Raw genomic sequence first — 25,125 nt, forward strand, 5'->3', positions numbered from 1 at the left:
TCTTACAATAGAAACCTTATAAAAAGAGGAAAATGCACGTCATTCACATAATCAGATTGTTATCTGATTCAAGAAACACTATAACCCATTTAGTTTTAAAACAATATGGCATAAGTCAGCATGAGCACTATCTGATAAATGTACAAGAGACAACTCTGTCCAAAACAGATCTACCACTTTTATGCGAAATAACTAAATTGGTTCCTAGACTCACTAGTAAATTTGTAACTATTTTTTAGGTACGGACGTCAAAATTGCAACTTGCAAACATCGAAAAAGATTGTCGAGTTGCAATTTCGATGCACACCATGGCTGTCGATTTAGGGGAGAGGCACCAGTAGTCGTGAGGGCTAACTTCGTCAACATGTAACCACTACATGGGATGTCTAAGACCTTCGTTTTTTTTTTGAAATGTAAAATGACCACTTAACTAACTTCAGCTAAGGTTTGAGGCTACCACTCACTCGGCAACTTGTCGAAATAATCAATTTAATTCAAAGTGTCCTAAAAATGAGATTTTGGAGGTCTTCACTGAAACTTACTAATATAAATATCAACAAATGATTGTTTAAACATCATTTCTTATGAAAATATATTCCAATACTTCTTATGAATGTAACTTATTAAATACTTAAAGAATCCTAAAAAAAATTGATATCATTTTTTTTAAGTTATGTTAATATCTCTTATAAAACAAGAAGAAACCAATAATTGATCATATTTAACACAACTTATTTTCAAATGGGAATATATTATAGTTTAAAATTAACTTTAAAAATACACTATTCTTTTTAAACCTATTTAAATTCTAATCTTTTTTTTTCACTTCCTCTTACAACTCACTAACTATGTTTCCCTAAATAATCACACAAAGTCGACCTTTATACATGTCACCCTTTAAAATTTACCTACCATTTAGCCTAAAAGAATAATTAACAACCCTATAATTGTACACTTTATGACCTACGATGTTAAATCTTTCTCTCAACTCTACACGAATATCACATAAAATTGAACAATATAAGATTGATTGTGATAAGGGACACATGTTGGTTTCCAGAACTTTCACAACAACTCTGTCCATCATCTCTCCAGAACTTTCCTTAAGCTCGATGACGTTAACAGTAGGGTTTGCATCTGTATAGTTAAGACAACTGTAGGGTTTGCATTAGTATGGCCGAGACACATAATCTTTTCTGCGTTTGACATGATGGAACTTTGGACATTATAATATGTCTGCAAGCTTGTGGTAGCCATGGCTGGAAATCAAAACACAGACAGACCATTGTGTGACTTCATTAGAATTCTTCGTCATCTTCTCGCTCTCATCCTCTGCGTCTTCTTCTTCTTTGATGCCTTCATGGGTGAATCGAGGCTCGGGATGTAGAGATAAGCGAGGGCTTTTTGAGTTCGTGGAGGCATTGTAGGAGAGCCAACCACCTCTAATTTCTTGGTGATGATATTCTTGTTGAACCTTTATTTCATTACATGAAATCTGCAAATATTATAAAATTTTACTGGATTTGCAATTTTGTTGAGCATTGTCAAAAGATATGTTTAGTATTTCAAAGGTGTGTATCCACACCATATTTGTGAAGGAATATAGTTTTCTCATTTGTGCAATTAGCCTCTTCCTTGTTTTTGTTTAAATTTTTTTCAGGGTTTTGTACAGCACACGTTGGATTGTCTATGATGTCTTCATTTTTTCTTTGATTTGGGCCTTTTCATCAATGAATTACTTTTTTTGTAAATTGCCGGCCTGTAGGGGCAACTGTGCATCACAACCGCCCTATATATGATGATATGTATCGACCTTCACTCCCTCCTGCCCTGCGGGTTCGGCTATATGGCAGGGATAACCTCCTTCCGCCCAAGTTCTCCATACCGAAGACAGGTTGTATTTTTTCCTTTAAGGGCTTTCTTCTTTTTTTTCTGGTGATTGGTCTGGGATTTGGCCGAGCAACGACAAAGGCAAAGAAAATTAAGGATAGATGAAGACGTAGAGCAGAGTAGCCCCAGCGGTGAGGCAGAGCAAATAAATGAGTAGAGTGGCTACTGAGAGAAAAATAAATGATTTTGAGAATTAGCAGATTTTCCTTAATTCTTAATTGTTTTAAGTGAGTTCTACACTATAGAATCCCACAATTGTATATATGTTGAGATATCTTTAATTCTATTGAGGGAAGGTAGATTTTCATTTTTCCTATCATTGGAAGTAGCTTTCTGAAGTTGTTTTCTTATTTTTATTTGTCTTTTGAGTGGTTTAGATTCCGCCTGGGTTATTGAGAGTTGGTGCTTGGAAAATTAGGGGATCTTTTGGGTTATGTAATTAGTCGAAGTTGATTTAGTGAAAATAATGCAAGTATAAATGTAATTTGTGTAATTGTTCTGGGATCTAGTGGAAGCAGAAGTGTAATTTGTGAAAGAATGGAAGAGTTTGATAAAATAATTTTTGAAAGCATTTGCTTTGTTAAAATTAAGTGGAATCGGGTTAAAATAAATGAAAACGAAGCAAATGGTGGTGTTATTTGTGATGACATACGGAATATCTGACTGAATTGATGGATTAGATGGATGGAGTGATTTATTTAGTGAAAACATTTGACATTTTGAATTTGTGAAATGTATTGTAACGCTATAGAATGCAACCGCAATGGTGGATCTAGTGACCTTATTTGTTAAATTTGTCAGTGTATTCTGTCCAAATATGTTGATGCACAGTAGTCCGAGATATGTGAAAAATGGCGGTTAGACAGATGGAAACACGTTTTGGTTTTGTAACTTGCAATGAAATGAGTGGAGATGAAGTGGTTTTTAGCAAATCCGTTGAGTTGTGATGGGATGCCCTTTTTGTAGGTAATTTATTCATATTAGTTATCTTTATTATAAAAGTTAATTTTCTGTTTGCCTTGCTAATATAGTGGAGGCAAAATTCTTCTTCTATAAACTCTTGTAGATCTAAGAAATATCTACCAACAAACTTGGGCACATAGAAATGAAGAATTATATGTGTGCATTTTTTAAATTTCTCGAGACTAATCTCAGTTAAAATGTCTCTTGTAGACAAAATCCTTAGAGTTCTAAGGTAAAAAGATTTGTATAGCACCCATTCCTTTTGCAAGGATTAAAGAAGGGAGCTGTTTGTAGGTTCCTCTCAGTAATTCACTGACCTATTGGACTTTTGGTATGTTATATACAATTTTTTTTACCGAGTATTTTCCATTAATATAAATCGAAGTTGTTTGTTTGTCTCAGCTACTGTTGGCTTCCATCAATTTTGCATGTACATAAGAAACAAGGGCTTCGAGCATGGAGTTCTATTTTTGAACAATAATCAGATGGATTTGTTTTCTATTGGCAGTTTTGCTAGAATTCTACTTTTTGGTAGATTTTTCTTCATTTCATTGTTGAACAATACTGGGATGGATCAACAGTTCACTACGCCCAATTTTGTCTTCATTCTATTATTGAACAATAAAATTGAAATCTCTCCATAATATATGGCTATTTTAGTCTGCTCTGGTTATTTTAGTGCAGCTATAAGCATAATTCAAATGAAGTTTATACTCTTGCATGGAATTCTATTGTTGAGCTGACCTACAAGGTGGCTTTTGCTAGACTAAGACATTTGTATTGGCAGGTTTTTTTTCATGCTGGACTTAATAAATTGTTTGGATCAGCAGTTCATTGGTTTTAGGACATCCAGCTACAATGCCACATTCGGCTTTCAGTAAGTCCATGCATATTCTTTTAAACAATGTTTTGGTATTTTAATTGAGTTGAAATCATCTAAAAGAATAATATAAAGCTGATGATCTTTATTGGGTGTGTACCATAATAGTAAATAATATTTACCCTTAGAATAGAGTAATTTTCTTTGCCTCTTGATATACATGTTTATTATTTTCTTTGCCTCTTGATATACATGTTTATTATTTTTGTACTAGTTAAGGTAAAAAAAAAATTCTAGCTACTACTTCTAGATTCTTTGATTTTCAATGATGGATAAGAATCAAATATTTGACCACTTCAGAAATCGAAAATCATATTCTCATAATCTTTTAGTTTATTAAACATTCTATAAAGCCCATGTTTAAATTTGGTTTAGATTCATTTCTAATATAATTTCTCATTTTGGAGAGGTAAATGCGGGTTTACCTTTGGAGTTGAGCAAAGGATGATGAAATGAGATTCTAATCTGGTTACAGGGTGGTTTCCTTGATTCTTAGTTTTATATTTTCCTTTCAGTTTATAGTTTTGTGGACTAATAAAAAGGCGGAGTGGGTGAAGAGGCAGACAAGGAAATGAAGATTACATGAGGGTTAAAAAATGTCATGTAATTATTCGTATTCATTATCTTTATTATAACACATAATGGATTGGTTGCTTTGTTAATATGAATAGGAATCACTAATAAGAAAGCAGTTGTCAAATGGAGGCAAAATTATTTTACCAAACAATTTGTCATAGGAATTATATCTTTATTGTAAAAACTAATGAATTGTTTTCCTTGCTATGATTAAGAGAAATCACAGATTGTTTACATATGGATGGATGATTGAACATTTTGGTTTTGACCACTTCCTAAGCCATTTTCTCTTAATCTCTCAATCTGTTCTAATTTTATTTCATTTTCATTTTTAATAAATTGACTAGTGTTTACTTTAATGTTCTTGTAGCAAAATGTTGAAAAATACATGGTGGTTTACACAAGATGCAAAGAATCAGTATGGGAAGCTCATTATCATCACAAATATCTAGATTTTTAAAACAGCCAACCCCATGTTTGAACCTGATGCCTAGCTCTGTAAACTCTTATAACAAATGTCTACCAACCAACTTGTGCATCTAAAAATGAAGAATTAAAGTAGACATGAATAACAACAATCTTACACCTACTCATTTTGATTTTTTCAAGACTTCCTTTCAGTTAAAAATGTCATCATGACTCTCAGGTAAACCTATAAACAACTTACTTACCATATTTATATGGCACCATTAGAAATCCATGCTCATTACCTACATTTTGGCCGTCAATGATATCCAGCTGCATGATTGCTTCTGTTACAATACACTGTAATACTGTATGATAGTTTCTAATGGCTTTCATAATGGACCAAGGTGGATATCAAGTTTTCTCAATATGAATTGCAAGGTAATTACATTACTAGTTATGTGTAGATTTTCATCCATCTTACTAATCCCAAACTTCTGTTGATTGCCATCCAGTTGCTTTTCAATTTTCTCAAGATATTTTGGATTCATTGGTGTAGGTGTTTGAAATGATACCTACCATAAATAGGAAATTAAAGTGAGTTCCATAAATGGAGGATGAAGTTGCTATCGATTTCAGGTGAGGTTACTTTATATATCACTAAGGCAATGATCCATTTCTTCCCATTGTTGAGTTTATATTTTATTTATTGTTTTATGAGTTTGATTCTTGTAATTAAATTTAGATCAATGATCCATTTCTTCTTGTTATTGAATTTATATTTCATTTATTATTTTGTAAGTTTAATTCTCTAATTAAATTTAGGTCAAATCTATGCATAATGCATGAACGTATAGAAGCATGCATATATTCACATACTTGCATATATATTGCATTAATGTATATACTAAACTATATATGTATGTATGTATGTATATACATATGTATGTGTATGTAAATATGCATGTATATATGTATATATGTATGTATATACATATGTATGTGTGTGTAAATATGCATGTATATATTACAAAGTGCAATCTATGGATGGATATGTATGTATGTATATGCATGCATATATTACAAAGTGCAATCTATGAATGCATGTATATATGTATGTATATACATTTGAATGCATTCATCATTATATTTATATAATAGAATTCTAATAAAACATCATCATTTATGAAGTTCTCCAGAACACTTCATAATGGCTGGTAAATCCTACTGGATCAATTATGACATTTTCTCTCAAGTAACATCAGAATTCCAAGACATTTGCACTAACAAAATTTACACATCATAATTCATGTTTTGGTTTCAGATTACATCAAGCTATGAACTTAGCCAAAATACTTCATAACATATATATGACATATGTATATCCAGTTTCAAGGATCCTGTATATGGTGTGATCAATCATGAACCTAACTTCCATCCAAAAATCAAAATTTTTACATCATAAGTTATAATTTGGTCTTAAGTTACATCAACGTATGAATTTAACCAAAATACTTCATACCGTATAGTATATCCAAGTCCCAAGTTACATTAATTCATGAAGTTGGACAAAATACTTCATAACATATGATATATCCATCATGTGTATGGTTTGATCAATCATATACCTAACATTCAAAAAACATAATTTTTGCAATATAAGTTATCATCTGGTCTCAAGTTACGTCAGTATATGTAGTTAACCAAAATACTATATAGCATATGGTATATCCAGTCTCAAGTAGTTCAATATATTAAGTTAACCAAAATACTTCACAACATATGATATATCCAGCCTCAAGTAGCTTGCATATGGTGTGATCCATCATGTACCTAACTTCCATCACATAAAATTTGGTTTCAAGGAACTGTTACTCCAAAAATACGATTTGATGATTCATGTACCTACAAAAAATCCAAAAACAAATCAAATTTCAATGAACTTTTACTCCAAAATATGGTTTGATGAATAATGCACCTACCAAAAATCCCCCCTAAAAAATAATAATTTCAAGGAACTTATACCTTCTAAAGTAGTATTTTCCATATAACCATATTAGCTTTTATGCAAACCTACATAATCCATTAGTATGGTTGTATTATTAGAACTTAAGCCTCCATTAGATATGCTTGTATTATTTGAACCAGATCCTCCATTTCCTTGCTCCATGGAAGGTGTTATGGGAAGTTGTAGTTGGCTTGCAGAAATCTGATTGTTATTTGGATGATTGGCAATAGACGAATAAGCAGGAGTGTAAATGTTCATTATATCTCTCAAAACTGAATTTTCTAGAAGAGAAGTTAAGGGATTGCTTAAACGCCTTTGTCTTACCAACTCCTTTTTTGCTTTTTCTATTTCCCTCATTCTTTTCACTTGTTCCTTTTTTTGTTCTTTCTCTTTCCTCTGTACCAGTCGAAGTTGTTCTCTCTTTTGCTTCTTCATTGCATTTTCTAGTTTCTTTTGTGCTCTCAACTCTCTTTGGATAGCTCTACTAGCTTTTCTCTCATCTTCTTGTTCCTTTTTTTTGGCCTTCAATTCTACAATCTCTTTCTTTTTGACTTCCTGTTCCATGAAAATTTGCATGAACTCATCTCCTGTGAGTATTTGGGACTGTCGATTGAGCCTAATTGCACCACCTCTCTCACGAGAATATTTTTCATTCACCCTTGCATTTGGTAACTTTAGGAAAGATGATAATATTGGCAACTGGTTACCTTCTAGTCAGTTGTTATGTGTATTTGTAATGTGAGCATCCATTGTGTCATCATTACCATTATTCTCTCTTGACTGAATCTCTTCATCCTCTATAGACAACTCTGTTGTTGCATAGTAATGAACTAATGGGTGTGGAGGAGATGGAGGAGGGGATGGCATTGACAATCCTACATCCTCATTATCTAATTCCAAGTTGACAAAAAGGTTTCTAGCACCTTCCATGATGTAATCAGGTATATTCACTTCAGTAGGAATACTCAGTCCTAATGTATCTTGTGTACTATGCACCATATGATGTCTATGTTCAGTAGAATCATGTTGTCCTTGTTCAACAATAGCATAATCATGATGTCCTTCTTCAACAGCAACAGAATCATGTTGTCCTTCAACAGTAGCAGAATCTTATTGTAGTTGCATTTCAATTGTAGCATTTTCTCTTTGAATTTATTCTACTCTTTCTTGAATATCAGAGTCACTAACCCCTAAAAATCTCAAAATACTTTCAAGGGAAATTTCTTCATCTTCATTCTCAACACTAGACTGAAATGCTTTGCTAGGATTCATGTCATTCATAAGTGATGTTCGATTCAATGGCCAAATACCAGTTCTCTTAAATCCGGCCTTGATATTTTTTGGAGTGAGGGCCTTTTTGAATGCTTTGCTACATAGAGTAGCTAATTCAGACTTATTTATTTCTAATCCATGGTGCTTTGCCATCCATTCTGATCTCTCTTTTTTGAAATAGTTCTTAAAAGGAGAAAAAACACTTATGTCCAAAGGTTGGAGCTTGTGGCTTGTGTGACTAGGCAATGTAAGAAGATCAATTCCTAGAACTCTTGCCTCTTGAATTGTGGAAAGTGCCAAATGGCTCCCATGACCATCAAATATAAGTAAATGCCTATTTTTGGGTGAGACTCCACCAGGTACAAATCTGGCAAAGTGATGCAACCAATTGAGGAATAGTTCCTTGGTCATCCATGCATGGGGTTGGGCTTCCATACAAGCCTCGAGTTCACACCCTGCAATATAATTTTTTATTTTCCTTTGACCTTTAAAGAGGTAGAAGCTTGGAATGCTTTGTTCGGCAACATTAACACAACATAATATGGTGATCCATTCTCTACTTTTTGACAATACATAAGGCACACTCCTTGAGCCCATTTTGGCTATTACCTTCATTCCACAATTTCTCCCAGCTTGAACACCTGTTTCATCACAATTCCAAATTTGGTGTGGGCTATATTGTCTATCTTTGTAAATTTTTTCCAAGTTGTCATAAAATGTTGCTGCTATGGATGGGCTAAGCATTCTGGCTCTGTCTTTATCTATACCTTATGCAGTTCTTAATGCCAACTCAGGATGCCTTCTTTTAAACCCACTCCACCATGACTTGCCAGGAAAACCATCTTTGAAGGGATTTGGCCTAGTCTCACAAATGTGAGCAACATGTGATTTCAATTGTGATATTTCAAGACCATATCCAATCTCTGCCATTTCTTGACACCATTGCACTATCTCTTTTCTTCTTCACTTGATAATATAGTGGGTGGACCTCTTGTTGTTGTAGTTGTGATACCTTGCAACAAATATGACAAGGTTGTAAAAGGAATACCCCATTTCTTCGCAGCAGCTCGGATGGAATACTCATTATCTTCAACATCTTTGATTGCACTGTCCATGTTTGATTTTGACCAATTTTTTCTTAATGGTGCACTCTTAGGTGTTGTAGACATGGGTGGTGTACTAGAAACTATTTGCACATCCAAAATATCTATTGGATTTGGATATGGTATTTCAAGATGATTTGGTATGTCATTTTTCTCTCTAGTATTTCTTTCATTTTCCAGATTGCATTGAAGCATAACCCCTCTTTTGTGCATTAGTAGCAGCCTCGTTCTTTGAACTCGATTTCTCTTAGAAGCTCTCATGGTGAAATATATGTAGTCTGTGTGACATTTATGTTAAAAAACCACTTTCTTTTAATAGAAGACTATAATCTATTCTACCGAATATTGCAAATGGTGTTAACAAAACATGGCATTTCCTTAAAAATAAATATGTAATGATACAATGACAAAAAAATTCAATTGACCAATGTGAATGCTTTTGTCAATATTTTTTTCGGCTAACTATTCTGTTTACAAATCAGAGTTAAATAGAGTACATTGCTATGTAATAAAAAAATTAATTTAAAAGATTGTATTTCCACTCTTAAACAAATGCATGAAGAGAGTGAAGAGAATCTGGAGGCTCAAGATATCAACAATCTCAGTAGTTTCAACAGTTACAGTTGATTTTAGATACAATCTCAGCAATTATACTTGATTAATTGGAAGTTGATGAGAGAAGCAACAATTATGATTGATTGATATCAACAATCTTACCAGTTACAGTTGATTTCAGATACAACCTTGGCAATTATAGTTGATTAATTGGAAGTTGATGAAAGAAGCAGCAATTATGATTGATTCATATCAACAATCTCAGCAGTTACAACAATTACAGTTGATTTCAGATACAATCTCAGCAATTATAGTTGATTCCAAAAACAATTTAAGTAGTAAAAAATTCATTTTATAGTTAAAAGTTGTTCTTTCATAAAAAATAAAGTAGAAATATTCAAACAATGAGAATATAAATGGAAATGAATCAAAATTTATGCACCTAAATGTGCTTAGTCTGGGTGATGAGAGGAGTTGCAGTCATGGCTGATTCCAGATAAAATTTAAGCAATGAAAAAAGAGACTACTGTTTTCATTTTATAGATCATGTTAACACCTATTTAACCATGATTAAATTTGAATCTCAATTGCTCAGCCTATTTTAATAGCTAAATTTGATTGGTTGGTTTTTGTTGCCATGGATTGTGCATTTTTTTCCCTAATTTGATTGGATAAATTTTGATGCCATGGATTGAATTGTGTTGCCATGATTTGACTGTTGGAGTAGGATAACTTGTTGTCCAAAATTACTAAGTTTGAATTTTTTTGTATTTTATTGGTTTATTTATGGTGAGCCTTACAAGTTCTTTATCTTTGTAGGTGATGGGGGAGAGGAACTAGTAGTTGTGATAGCTAACTTCGTCAACATGTAGCCACTACATGGGATGTCGTAAGACTTTCATTTTTTTTTTGAAATGTAAAATGGACATTGAACTACCTACAACTAAGGTTTGAAGGTGTGACTCATCACGCAACTCGTTAAAACAGTGCACCTAGTGAAATGTGTATAAAAAATGACTTTTTGAATATTCGACCAAAGCTTAATCTAAAAATCTCTACTAATTGAATTTAAAATTATCCCTTGTTGTTAATAGAATATTGTATAACTATATGAAATGTAACATATATGCAACTTAAATGGACCAAATAGTTATTATTAATCATAAATATTTGTTATATATAACTTTTATAAATAACACAAAAAGACACATACTTTAACACAAAAAAATTATTTTTTGTTATAAAAATAACACATTATTATATAAAATACAACATATATCCAACACAAAGGGACCATTAGTTGAACACTAATTTTTTCTCACAATCTCACACATTTCATAAGAAAATACAAGGCATTTATTGGTATTCACCTTTTATATTTGTGATGATACATATTATTGATATGGTTTACTTTATGCATATACATTGCTACCCCAATAGTTGTACACATAAGAATAGTATGTCTACACTAAGATATCAATGTTTATTTAAGTGAGCATATTATGTTTTAAGTGACACACACATATTAGATAGCTATGATATTTTGTTTGAAACAAAAAGTTATTTATTTCACTCATTAATGAATTCATTTATTTATTTTTTCTATAGCATTTATAAGTTTTAATGTGTTCAAATATTGGTATATTTCTTTTCAACATTTAGAATTTTTTATATTTACAGATAGATCAATTAATTACAATATATAGTAAAAATATGTTGAAAGATTAGACTCTATGTTCACAATAGGGTGATCGACTATTAGACCCCGCTCAACTATTGGGTCCTCTCCCTTATGTAAAAAAAGCCAATAAATGCATCAACAAAGGAGCAAGCTGGAATGAAAATTTGAGTCAGATAACTGACATTACATCTGACAGGGATCCAGTAGTTGTACAACATTATGTATTGTCTAAAAAATAAGATTTGTTTGTATTTGTTAAGTACCTAGTAAATGTACACTTTTGAGTTATATTCAACAAATGAAAATTTGTATAGATTTTAAAAAGTGCCCAGTAGTTGTACACTCAGCGATGGTATTTAGAGAAAAAGCATTTTTAATTGTTACAGGTTGTAATATTGTCAATCAATATCAAGTATTAATTGTAACAAATTGGATCATAAATTTATATATTTTATTTCTAATTGTGAGATGGAGGAGATCTATTTAATTTTCCAATGCACTTATTTATTTATTTTAGATTCATTATTTTAAAACTCAAGCACTTATTGTAGTATACTTATTTATATTAATTAGAGAAAAAAGAATTGCATAATATTCGATGATGCATGTATAATTTTTTTTTTAAATTTAAAGATTACAAGCACTCATGTGTACAATTATTGGTTCCATGTATCACACGTCTGGTAATATTTCTATTAATAGATGAAGTCTATGTAATCAATATTTAATATTAATTGGTTCTATCTATAGTATTAATATTAATAATTTCTATAACAACTATTGGACCCCGCTCAACTATTGGTGCCTCTCCCCTATCAATGGTAATATCTATAAAAAATTATCACCATCATTGTCACATGGCGACATCAGACAACTAGTTCAAAATGTCAAAATATTGGTGGGTATTGTATACCATCGATAGTAGGATGCGCCAAAATATCGATGACTACTAGAGACGATTCAACGGGTCTATCATACCCTCGATGACAGGATGCATCAAAATATCAACGACTGCTAGAGATGATTTGGCAGCAGCATGATGTGTCAAAATATTGACACCAATTTGAGTTTTAAAAAAATATAATAGTCTCATTGTATATCATGAGGCTAATAAAAATCATATGAAGTCAAGAATATATCATAGTAAGACTCCATGTCTCATTATATATCAGGCTTGAGATAAAGATCATTATTATAGATTTAAAATTTTATGGTTCCACAAGCATGAGCAATAAATTTTGAAGCAAATTCCTAGAGAGAAGTCCTGGCTTGTTTCAATCTTTGAATACATTTTCTTGTTCATAACTATATGTAATTTTTCTTGATGAAAATTAGTCATTTAAGAGATAATAATATGAACATGGTGCCCTCCAAAATGTATAAAAAATAATGTGAGTTTAAAGGACGATTTTAGAACCAACCATTAAAGCAACACCTTAATTGGATTGAAATCTTTATTATCTATTGAAGTTGTGATTTCTACACCTGTAATTTGAGTTGATATTCTTGGGTTACCTAGATAAGGTGCTGATAGTTTGTGGATGCTATCCACTTCTAGATTAAAAAATTTAAATTCCTCTAAAGATATTTATTACAACATTCTCTTTTATCTCATTTACATATTCAAAACCATCAAAGATATGAAAAACACAAGATTTTGTTAATATATGACAACAACTAGGCCTATTTGAGGGAGATTTAGACCAGGTATATGGCTCATATGTAGAAACTATAATAAGAGAAAAAGAGCATACATAATTTTGCTTGTGTTTGAATCATGCAAATCATGATAATGTCAAAGAGGCAACTGGCACAAGGAAATGAATGTAATGGAAAATAATGTGTTGATATAATCTCCATGAAAGAATTTCAATGTGACCCACAAGAGTTAAAAAAAGAAGTTGGTGTAAAATGAATGATATGATTTGAGCCATCATGAAACCAATTGATTGTTGAAAATAGATTGACATAAGTATGAGAATGTGTTTCAATCATTATTTTGTCATTGATGTCAAACCTATTACTTGCTGGTAAGACAAATGCCTAGTTGATTTGAGTTCTATCATTTGTTTGATTGATAAGAAGGTTTTGATCAAATAGTATAACACAAGAACCTAGAGGAAAGATTGAGTTATGGTATGAAAAAAGAGTACAAATATCAATTAAGACAGTGATATTATAGTGCATGGATTATCTACTTAAGGCTACAAAGGTTCGATACACTGACTAAGTCTAGAAGAACAAGAATAATTGAGTCTGTCAAGCTTGACCAAGTGGTCATTAGGTGCCGAACAAAGTTAGTGAAAGCTAGTTAGAAAATCAGTTGGAGCCAAGTAAAGTGAAATTTTAGTGTATGCCAAGTGATATAGTGTAAGCCAAGAAAGGTTTAGTTGATGTTGAGCACTAGTGATCTAGTTTAAGACAAGTGGAAGAAAAGTTTGGAAGTCGAGTGATAACATATTGATGTCAAGTGCTAGTATTCATGTTAAACCATAGATTTAATAAATTTGAGTTGACTATTTTATTTTCTTGAATTTTGTGAAGTGTGTTGAAGATAGCAATGATGAGTTGGTGGCACAAAATTCATGGTAAACCATTTTGAGGTGAATTCAAAAAGGAATGAAGGAGAAGTTTCTAAAAGGGACTCAAATGAAAAGATGAGTAGAATCATTGAATCCTACCTAATCCTACCTAACCCTAAAATAGATGATAGAGGTTGAGCGGCAAAAGATCTTAATTTTCTATTTATAGAGATGGCTAGTCAGAAGCAAGGTTGGTCAATGTTCGAGAACCTAAGTTAGACAAGAGGTCTAAAGTATTGTTTCATTCATTGACTAAAGAGAAGAAACCACTATTGGTAAGAAAAGCAAGAATGCTTAAGAATATGAATTCTTGAAGGGTGAATAAGCTATTAGAGCTGAAGTGTGTGAAAGCCAAGCATAATGGAGGATTGAAACAAATATTTGTAATCTGCAAGTGAGTTGCAATTTTTTATCAGATCAAGCTTTACTGTTACATTTTAATCATTGTACTAGCCTAGGGTAAATCCTTTGGATTAAGGCCGACCTAAGAAAAATTTGTAAATCCTTTAATCATGTGACATTCCAAGTAAATGATCTAAAGTCCTCTAACAAGGCCCACTTTTAATAGGGTGATTGAAATCCTCTAACCAAGTCACATTGATCATTGTGTATTATAAAATTTAATAGGGTTTGGCACCTTTAACAGGGCATCACTTTAGAAGAGTGAGAATGAGTAGCATGTTACTAGTGTTTTTTTCCCCCAAATTAGGTTTCTATGTAAAATCCTAGTGTCAAATGTGTTATTGAATCTGTTACATTTCATGTTTACATTTTTGCAAAAATATTTTGACCTAGAACAATAATCTACAAGTTTAAGTGATTGTATGATCTAATGGATGCATGCATGTGTAATGTCCCCCCCACTTAGCCAGTCTGGATGTATGTTGTCATTAGCCCATTATTGTATGGTCTTGAGGGCTAACCAGGACTTCAAAGGGGATCCTGAGATTATTTGGCCTAGTCAAATTTAATTATAGGACAAAAGGAGTTCATTTGTTGGGTTTTCATAAAGACTTACTATTTTTAGTAAGCCAATAGGGGGATGTAGTGCCTTCAATTTTCAGTGACAGGATGAGATGCATTTTATTGGGCTCTTTCTAATGGCTATTATATGTGGGATTCCGAGTTTATTTGATATATTATTTTAATGTTTGAAGTTACAATGATAAAGTGACTATTTAAAATTAAATATTATAATGTTTCATAAAGTCACTTTATAAAAAATCAAGAGTCCCCCTTTTGAGTACATACATGGACTTTGTAAAGGGAAAAAAGAAGTAATATTAAAACTCATGTATTATCCCACATTGGCAAGACGGAAGCATGGAGCAAGTGAGGAAGGGATTAAAAGAAAGAGGATAGCCCTCATTTATGCATGGTTGGAAATATCAAAGAAATTGGGGAATTTGCTGGAGATTATGTCTCAATAGTTTGGAGGACGAAATCCCTTCAAGCTGGAAATCTTGACGCCATTGAAAGATATGGTCTTGAGATTCAACATAGTAGCAATCCGAAAAAGTAGGTACGAAAAAGCAGTCTGAAAAAGAAAAATAAAAAAAGTAGGCTAAAAAAGTGGATACGAAAAAACAGTCTAAAAAAAGCAAAATTGAAAAAGCAGTCCGAAAAAGCGAAATCAAAAAAGCAGGCCGAAAAAAAGCAGTCCGAAAAAGTAGTTCTAAAAAAGAAAATCAGAAGGGGCAGCATTGAAGAAGATTATTACATCCATCTACAACCAGGTTCCTTTATTAGCATTGTTTTTTAGGGTGTTATAAGTTTCAGCTATAAGTGTGCATTATACCAGCATTATCATTTTGTAATCCATGTAAATGCCAAAAGTCTTGGCCATATTTCATGAGCATTGTATTGGAAATTTCGTTGCAAATTAAGAAGATAATAGTTGCTGGTGTCATTTAAGCAATTTAATACCATTATTTATTAGCTAGTTAGTTTGCACACCAACTATTTGTAAAAATGCCAATTGGTTGTAGGTGTACATTTCTCATGCTTAGATCATATATATGCACTAAATATTGTCAAAATTAGTAGCACACTCATGTTAGGCCATTGTGTAGTCCATTTGGAGTCTTCTAGCACAAGTTTTTCATTGATGCAAATTGAAAAAGAGTCATTTAAAGCCAACTAAAATACTATATCAGTCATATGTCCCTTGCATGTGAATTGTTTGATGAAATTCCTTGAGCTTTCATTAGCATTTTTGAGAGCAAATTTGAGGTGGCTTATTACAGTGGTATCAGAGCTTGCTTTCAAAGTGTTTGATGAAATGTCAAACAACTGAAGTATAAAGATTTTTGGTGTTTGAAGAAGTTATAACCTATTGGGGTTATTATAGTGGTATCAGAGCTATAAGTCCTACCATCCTGTGGAGGTCTTATAGGGAATTTGGAATAGCCAGATAGAGAGAAAAATGTTTGACAAAATGAATGCCAGTCTAGATCAGGGAAAGGAAAGATTCTTACAATTATTGGACACCTTAGCACAGGGACATCGATCAGCACAACAAAGAGCATAGGAACAGAGTCAGAGATTTGAGCTTATGATGCAGATGATGGCTTGTCAAATGGGGTTGAATGCTAATGTGGGTGGAGGAAATAATCAGAATGGTAATAATCAAGATGGGACACATAATGGAGGCGAACAAGTTGGGAACAATTTCGGTCATGCAACCCAAAAAACTAGGACAGTGAGTTTGAGGCCCATTATTCCCACATTTCCTCCTAGAGCTCCAAAGCAGCCCGTACTAGAGCCCCAGATCACTGATAAATAGGACCAGCTGAGGAGAGATTGGGAAGTCAGAGGTCTAGATTTTACTGCTACAATTACCTTTAGGGAGTATATAGATGTGCAGATGAAGCATATGCCTCTTGGACATGACAAGAACCAAAGCGATGAGCTACAAAAGAAAGTAGGGAAACTTCAATTACCATATTATGATGGCTTGAAGAAGTCTATAGAAAAAGCTTGGGTTCAAAGGCTTGACACATACTTTCAAATGAACCTTATGCCTGAGGAAGAAGTTATTAAGTATGCAACAATTCACCTGGATGGGTTAGCACATGAGTAGTGGCATCATGGTATGGTCACTATGGGTCATGCACACATTACCTCATATGTGGAGTTTAAGGAGAGACTGATTGAATGTTTTGATAGGTGTAAGGATTGTACCTTCCGTATGACAGGCAAAAACTTGTATGAGGAGTTTATAGGACATGCTGATTCGATACAGGGAGACATTAGCATATCTTCAGTTAATGGTTTATCTGCATCATCTTCACAGGTAGAAAGGGTTACAGACGTGCAGGTTGAGCTAGAAGGTGATATCATAGGCACACCGGATTGTGCGATTGACACAGATAGTGATTCCAATACAGTTGGGCTTGATGAAGTTACAACAATTGAGGATACTATCATGTTTGAGGATAGTACAGTTGATCAGAAAGTGAGAATTCAGGACTTTGCAGAAAGCGAGTATTAGGCACAGTTGGATGCTTCTTCATATGAGATAGAGGCTAGTAGCTCTTTACTTGGTTTGGCATGCCAGCTAAAGACAAGGGACAAGAATATTGTCATTGCTTTATCTCATCATGATAGGATACATGGATTGATTGAGAATCACATTTGGATGATTCAACTGTAGGAGAGACAGAAAGGAGTCACAATAGGTTCTTCTTGTGACGACTTACAACAGATCGAGGAAGGCATGGAGGCAATGAAGTTGGCTCTCTAGGATTCTGAGAGACATGTGGACGAGCGTTGTTTTGAGGTGAGTTCAGTTCGAGAGTTAGCGCATATAGAAGGGACTCAGTTTTCTTTTGTAGTCGGGTCACATATTGATGATGATATGAGTACATCTAGCATTCACACTCTAGATTCAGAGACTGTAGACAGGTGCATGAAGTTAGTTGGTATTGTTCACATTACTCAGGTGAGAAGTTTACTTGAATTTCCAGTTGGTTTCAGTTCATGGATTAGATGTTGGGATCCTTATCTTAGTACTTCGGATTGTTTTGACCGGAGATATTTATCATTCTTTGGTAGTAGTATCTGTTGCACCATCATGGACTTGATTAGTAGCTTGCTAGGTGTAGTTCTCATTCATGCCAGCAGCTTGTTTGATGCTGGAATTAGTTTTTACACACTTTTCTTGGGCATTGTTCATGTATCCAATCGACCATTCTTGGTGGAATGGGTTGATGATCTCACAGATATGAAAAAGTTTACAGAAGAGCCCTAGGATCTAATTATTACAAATGACACCCAGGGGGATGTTGTGGACAGTTTTGAGGATTTAGTCTCCTCAATAGTTTCCTTTGATACATAGGTTTATGTTGATGCCTCAGTCACTCCGTTTGATGATACAAGTTCAGCAGGTGGACTGCAAAATTTGGATGACAACATTAAAGATAATAGCCATTTTGAGGTTACTCCTTTGGACAATGTACCAGGGGTAGAGTATAGGAGTTTGACCAGTCAACACAATCATGTGTCTAGTTAGCTGAGATTTTTCGAGTGAGATATTCTATCGCTTGTGAGCATTTCGATGCTGCTCATCAGTTGTTAGCAGTTTATGGATGGGCTTCTCCTGCTAGTGATGAGCAAGGAGGCAGTTATCTTTCCTTGATAGAGATCCACTCTTAATGGGAGGCTATCTAGATTTTGAGACATAATTATATGCAGTTGGTAGCCGATAGAGATTATCTTATGGAGTGGGGAAATACAGCATATGACGCATTATTGGTCAAGGAAGATGAGGTGAGTAAGCTTACTCAACAGCTTGAGGTGACTTCTGAGTTTCTTGAGAGTACATAGTTGGCTTTCAAGGAGTCACAGTTTCATTTAGCTGAGGTGACAGTGGATTTGGAACGACTTCAATTTTACTAGATTCTGTACAGTCACTGCCTGTGGTGTCTGGTGATCCGAGGATGTCTATGGTCAAGGTTGATAGAGGCAGTGGAGATTAGGATATATCTATCCATGAAACTAGTATTGACATATTTGGTCTGTTTCCACTGGAGGTAGGTTCAACTAATTTGGGCATTGCAGCTGAGCATTGTGGTATGTTTGACTTGGAGGGCACAAAGACTAGTGATGTTGTTGTTGATTCTGCACTCTTGGCTATATCATCCTCTGACTTAGCTGATGATCAGTCACAGTTGGTTGTATCACATCTGCAAGATGAGTCTTTGACTGGGATTGGTTCTTTTTACTGACATTATACTATAGGATATGTTCATTGGTTTGGCTTTGATCCATGTGTTGAGGAGTTGATGGAAGACAGTTTTGGTTTGGGCTCTCGTTTTTGCTATCTACCATGTAATGAATATTCACCATCAGTAGTGCATGGGTGTTATGGTTATGAGACAGTGATCGGAGATTTGCAGAGTTGTGATAATTGCAGTAGGTGTGTAGTGTCTAGATTCTTTGTATTTGGTGCAATTTCATGTGGGAGTATTCATCGTTGTTGCAGAATTGTATTGTACATTCCACATAGGCTAGTGGGATGTGTTGATGGTATTTACTATGTTGGCAGTTTGGGTTATCTACTCTACTTGGGTTCTGATATTTCGAGAGCTTGTTTCTCATGGGTTCCTGACTTTGGAGTTTGGGTGAGTTGTATTCGCCAATTTGATTATGGATTCCTCTTGGTTAATTTTCAAAGGTTGTTGCAGGAACCTATGTTGACTAACAACAATATAGTTCATGACTACATTTGGGATCCAGGTGGATTGATTGGGTTGTTGTTTGGCCATTGCTTGGGGAAAAGAAATTTCAGGAAGGGCGGACTGTAATGTCCCCCCCACTTAGCCACTCTGGATGTATGTTGTTGTTAGCCCATTCTTGTATGGTCCCGAAGGCTAACCAGGACTTCAAATGGGATCCTGAGGTTATTTGGCCTAGTCAAATTTAATTACAGGCCAAACGGAGTTCGTTTGTTGGGTTTTCGGAAAGACTTACTATTTTTAGTAAGCCAATAGGGGGATGTAGTGCCTTCAATTTTCAATGACAGGATGAGATGCATTTTTTAGGGCTCTTTCTGATGGATATTATATGTGAGATTTTGAGTTTATTTGATATATTATTTTAATGTTTGAAGTTACAACGGTAAAGTGACTATTTAAAATTAAATATTATAATGTTTCATAAAGTCACTTTATAAAAAATCAAGAGTCCCCCTTTTGAGTACATACATGGACTTTGTAAAGGGAAAAAAGAAGTAATATTAAAACTCATGTATTATCCCACATTGGCAAGACGGAAGCATGGAGCAAGTGAGGAAGGGATTAAAAGAAAGAGGATAGCCCTCATTTATGCATGGTTGGAAATATCAAAGAAATTGGGGAATTTGCTGGAGATTATGTCTCAATAGTTTGGAGGACGAAATCCCTTCAAGCTGGAAATCTTGATGCCATTGAAAGATATGGTCTTGAGATTCAACATAGTAGCAATCCGAAAAAGCAGGTACGAAAAAGCAGTCTGAAAAAGCGGAATCAAAAAAGCAAGCTAAAAAAGCAGATACGAAAAAGCAGTCCAAAAAAAGCGGAACCGAAAAAGTAGACCAAAAAAGCAATCCGAAAAAGCGGAACCGAAAAAGCAGGCCGAAAAAAGCAGTCTGAAAAAGCAATTCGAAAAAAGCAAATCAGAAGGGGCAGCATTGAAGAAGATTATTACAGCCATCTACAACCAGGTTCCTTTATTAGCATTATTTTTTAGGGTGTTATAAGTTTTAGCTATAAGTGTGCATTATACCAGCATTATCATTTTGTAATCCATGTAAATGCCAAAAGTCTTGGCCATATTTCATGAGCATTGTATTATAAATTTCATTGCACATTAAGAAGATAATAGTTGCTGGTGTCATTTAAGCAATTTAATATCATTATTTATTAGCTAGTTAGTTTTCACACCAACTGTTTGTAAAAATGCCAATTGGCTGTAGGTGTACATTTCTCATGCTTAGATCCTATATGCACTAAATATTGTCAAAATTAGTAGCACACTCATGTTAGGCCATTGTGTAGTCCATTTGGAGTCTTCTAGCACAAGTTTTTCATTGATGCAAATTGAAAAAGAGTCATTTAAAGCCAACTAAAATACTATATCAGTCATACATCCCTTGCATGTGAATTGTTTGATGAAATTCCTTGAGCTTTCATCAACATTTTTGAGATTATATTTGAGGTGTCTTATTACGGTGGTATCAGAGCTTGCTTGCAAAGTGTTTGATGAAATGTCAAACAACTGAAGTATAAAGATTTTTGGTGTTTGAAGAAGTTATAACCTATTGGGGTTATTACAGCATGAATATGTTTTATGGATATGGGTTCACTAAGTTGTATGAAATTTTTTATTTGTACATCTAGACCTTGGATAACTAATTCACCCTCAACTCAGTTATTTTAAAGAATTCCAACATTGATGTGTGTGAAATGCGGAGTGAAAGGTCACCATTTTTATAAGTATGTTCGTGAATAAATTGACAAGTTTACATGACTATGAAGTACACCATCTAAATTTCTTCTTTAAGTCAAATCAAAGCATCCAAAATAAACCTTTAATGGAGAATGGAAAAGGTGGGAGCGGTATCAATTTAAATTTGGTTTCATATATTTCAATAATGTTACCATGCTTGTGCATTCTAAATCTCTTCATATAAATTACAACTTCAATCTCCTTCATGTTTTATAGTACTTTCATTCCTCATAGATGTAGTAGCTTAGTTTCTACAAGACCTACCAAAATTAGCTAAATTATCAAACAAACTTGGGAGCACTCCATTGAACTAGGCAATATCTAGGGAAGACAAACATGTAGAAATGGTGCAACAGCTGCTAAAAGTGGATTCTTCTACTTATAATAGATTCAATGTGAATGGATTGACACTGATTGATGTTAAAGGAAAAAAATGCATGCTTGCATACTTTAGGAGAAATTGAACTGTGGACTAGGTTGTATTGATCCAAGTCATCAACAACATAAATTAAATATTATGTACTTCAAAATAAGAAGTAAGAAACCCCAAGTGGTCATATATTTTTTAAGGCTAATGATAATGAAGATGTAAATAAGATAACATGTCTACGTAAATGAAGTAAATGATATTATTTTTTAAAGTAGGTAGTTTTTTAAAATAAAGTCCAAAAGTCTCTTAAAATAAATGTCTTACAGACCCGTTTTGATAAGAGAGAATTATGAGTGTTGATCATTAAGAAGTGATAAACACTTTCTAAGATATCAAATTTAAAAAATAAAAATGATTTTGCTATCTAAAAGGTGATTTTTAGACTCTTTGTCATTCAAAATAAAAATCACATCTTCATTTATAGAGTTCATTAACTTGATAAAAAACATCACTTAAAGATCGATTAAATGAAAAATACTTACATTTTTTTTTGTAATACTAATATTTAAGTAACTAATACCGTTTTTATTAATTCATTCTTTACCTGATTATCAATATTTTTAAATTCTCTCCCACGGCACAAATATCCTATGATCCAAGTGAGAGGAAGAGATTATTGTAGATTTTACACTAGGAAAAAGCATGCAAAAAACTAAATACACATGTATCTAGACATGTTTTATTTGCAATGAAATAAAACTCAATCCTAAATATATGCATATAGAAAATTCTTTATTTTCATAAAATACTAAAAAAATAACTAAAATATTCCTTAAAAAAATATTTTTAGAGGAATTTAAATATATTTTATCCATTATGGTTGTTTACAAAACAATTAAGATGCCAATGATATGGTGTTGAAAGTGAAACCTTAGCTCAACATCAAATAATTTCCTTACAAGAAAATCTCAAATCATCAGCTTATTGTCTTTGCACTCTAAAAAGCAATGTGCCAAATATTTGCACCAAATTTACACCACAAATTCGATCAAGGCCAAAGCTCACCAACAATATCAATTTATCTCCATGACAACAATATCGTACCATGATAACACACAAGCTTCAGATAAAATACTGCAAAAAATAGGATAAAACAGAATGTAGCTTACTTCTCAACATGTATAGGCCAAACTCTTGTATATAACTTCAACGTATGATTGCATAACTATTGTTGTACACAACCAAAAAGTAACAATTTCGATCAAAGCAATTTTGCAATTTCAAAAGGATAATGCAAGAACAAGTCAGAATATGCTTGATTATACCCACCTCTTCATAAGCCTTTTAAACTATAAACCGATGACATAATAGACTTATTCTCAAATGACGCAAAGAAGACAATTGCTCATGCAATATGTATATTGACAATCAAATACTTTCTCCTCCTTGGTTGACAAGTGTGATACACAATCTCTTGCGACAGTAGCTCCATGTCTACATACAATTTATAGAGAAAACAACATGTTGTCCATTTCTACTAGAGAAGCAATGGTAATCAACAATAAATCATAATCTTTATACAACTTATAGAGAAAGCAACATGTTGTAATTCATAGTACTTATGTTAAGGCCATTTTAAAGTGTTTGCTAAGGCCATTTTAAGGCATTCACTTGGAACCTACTATGTTCACCCATTAAAAGTAAGTACCATGTTGGAGACTTCAAAGTTCAAGCATCCCCATCTATAATAATGACAATATTGACAAAAATGCATGTGAGAGACAATAATGACATGATACAAAAATGAGTTGTAACTAAAATTCTTTTAATGGGGAAATTAAAACCTCTAATATTTTAACCAGATCATAAATTTATAAGAGCCTGGATTGTTAGTACAATAAAAAACCTCAAGTATCATTGTCAAACTTAGGCACTCTAGCTTAATTTTTTCAGTTCTGCTACTCAATTCCATGCAAGAAAATATAATGAAATCATGAGATCAATTAGCATAACATGAAAAATTTCAACAAAGGAAACAAAACATTTCTTTTAATAACATTAAAATGTAGAATGTAGTAATAGTCAAAAAAGAGAACTAGGGCACAAAACATTTCTTTTAATGTAGAATGTTGCATTTTTTCAGCCCTACCTATTGTCCTATGCATATTGATCGAAATTGCATATTGAACTAGGGCCCCCTTTTACATTGCCTAAAACCAAGACAAATGAAACAAATTAATCCAAACTATAGATTTAATCCAAATCTTAGAAGAATACTTTCATTATTGTAAGCTAAAATATATGAATGGAACTGTCCTTGTGAAAAACCTACACATAAAAAAATGCCTCACACAAGAGGACCCTCCATAGATCATATATTTCATTCCTAAATTTTTTCATTTAAGTCAATAAGGAATTCTATTCTAGAGGAAATTACACTTATCATCAACATTTAAAGCATAATTATATGTTTTGACTAATATAACAACACATTGAAGGGATCTTTGAGTAATGGAAAGAAGAAATGAGAACAAGATGACAAGAGGAAAAAATTATGTGAGGAAAGGAGGTAGAGCTATACTACTGAGAAAGAGATAGATAGTGAGGCTTGATGCCATGGAGAGGAAGATGAGGTTGAAGAAATAAAAGGATGAACAACTTGAAAATGAGCTGGTTCAAGATAGGTATGGTTCAAGTGCATTGAGGTTATTTATTTGGTTTGAAGTATGGGTTGGGAAGGTTTGGATCCTTTCATGTGTCACTGTTATGCCATAGTCACAATATGACATTCAAATCAGATTGTGATGGAAATGGTGAAGCTTCCATAGTCAAGTTGGTAAGGAATTTGGGAAGAATTGATGGGACCATGTATTTCTATTGAGTTTTGATAGGTCTAGTTTGAGCTTCACTTGGTTTTGAGAATCCTTTCACATTCTCTACTTAACAAGGCCAACCACGTGAAGGTGGAAGCTCATTTGGCCTCTCCCTCCTTGTTATAATCACTCTAAATTTCCCATTAATAACTAAACATTTTGTTCATTCATTCGAAGTATATCATTGAATCATTATAATCACATAACATTCATTAGCATGACATACAATTAATTAATACATATAAAAATTCATTGATAATTTTTGAACGTATAAATCGTTATATTCACATAACATTCATTAATAGGACATATAATTCATAATTAATACCTATAAACATTCATCAATAATTCATGAAAATGTTAATCATTATAATCACATAAAAATATTCAATAACATGACCTAAAATTCATGAATAATCAACATTCATCAAAATCCATCAACACATTCATCATCAAACAAGGTTTTTAACATTCACTTC

The sequence above is a fragment of the Cupressus sempervirens genome, chromosome 7 (genome assembly GCF_028749045.1).
Source record: "Cupressus sempervirens isolate cs-2001-9-10 chromosome 7, ASM2874904v1, whole genome shotgun sequence".
In the NCBI taxonomy this organism is placed as follows: domain Eukaryota; kingdom Viridiplantae; phylum Streptophyta; class Pinopsida; order Cupressales; family Cupressaceae; genus Cupressus; species Cupressus sempervirens.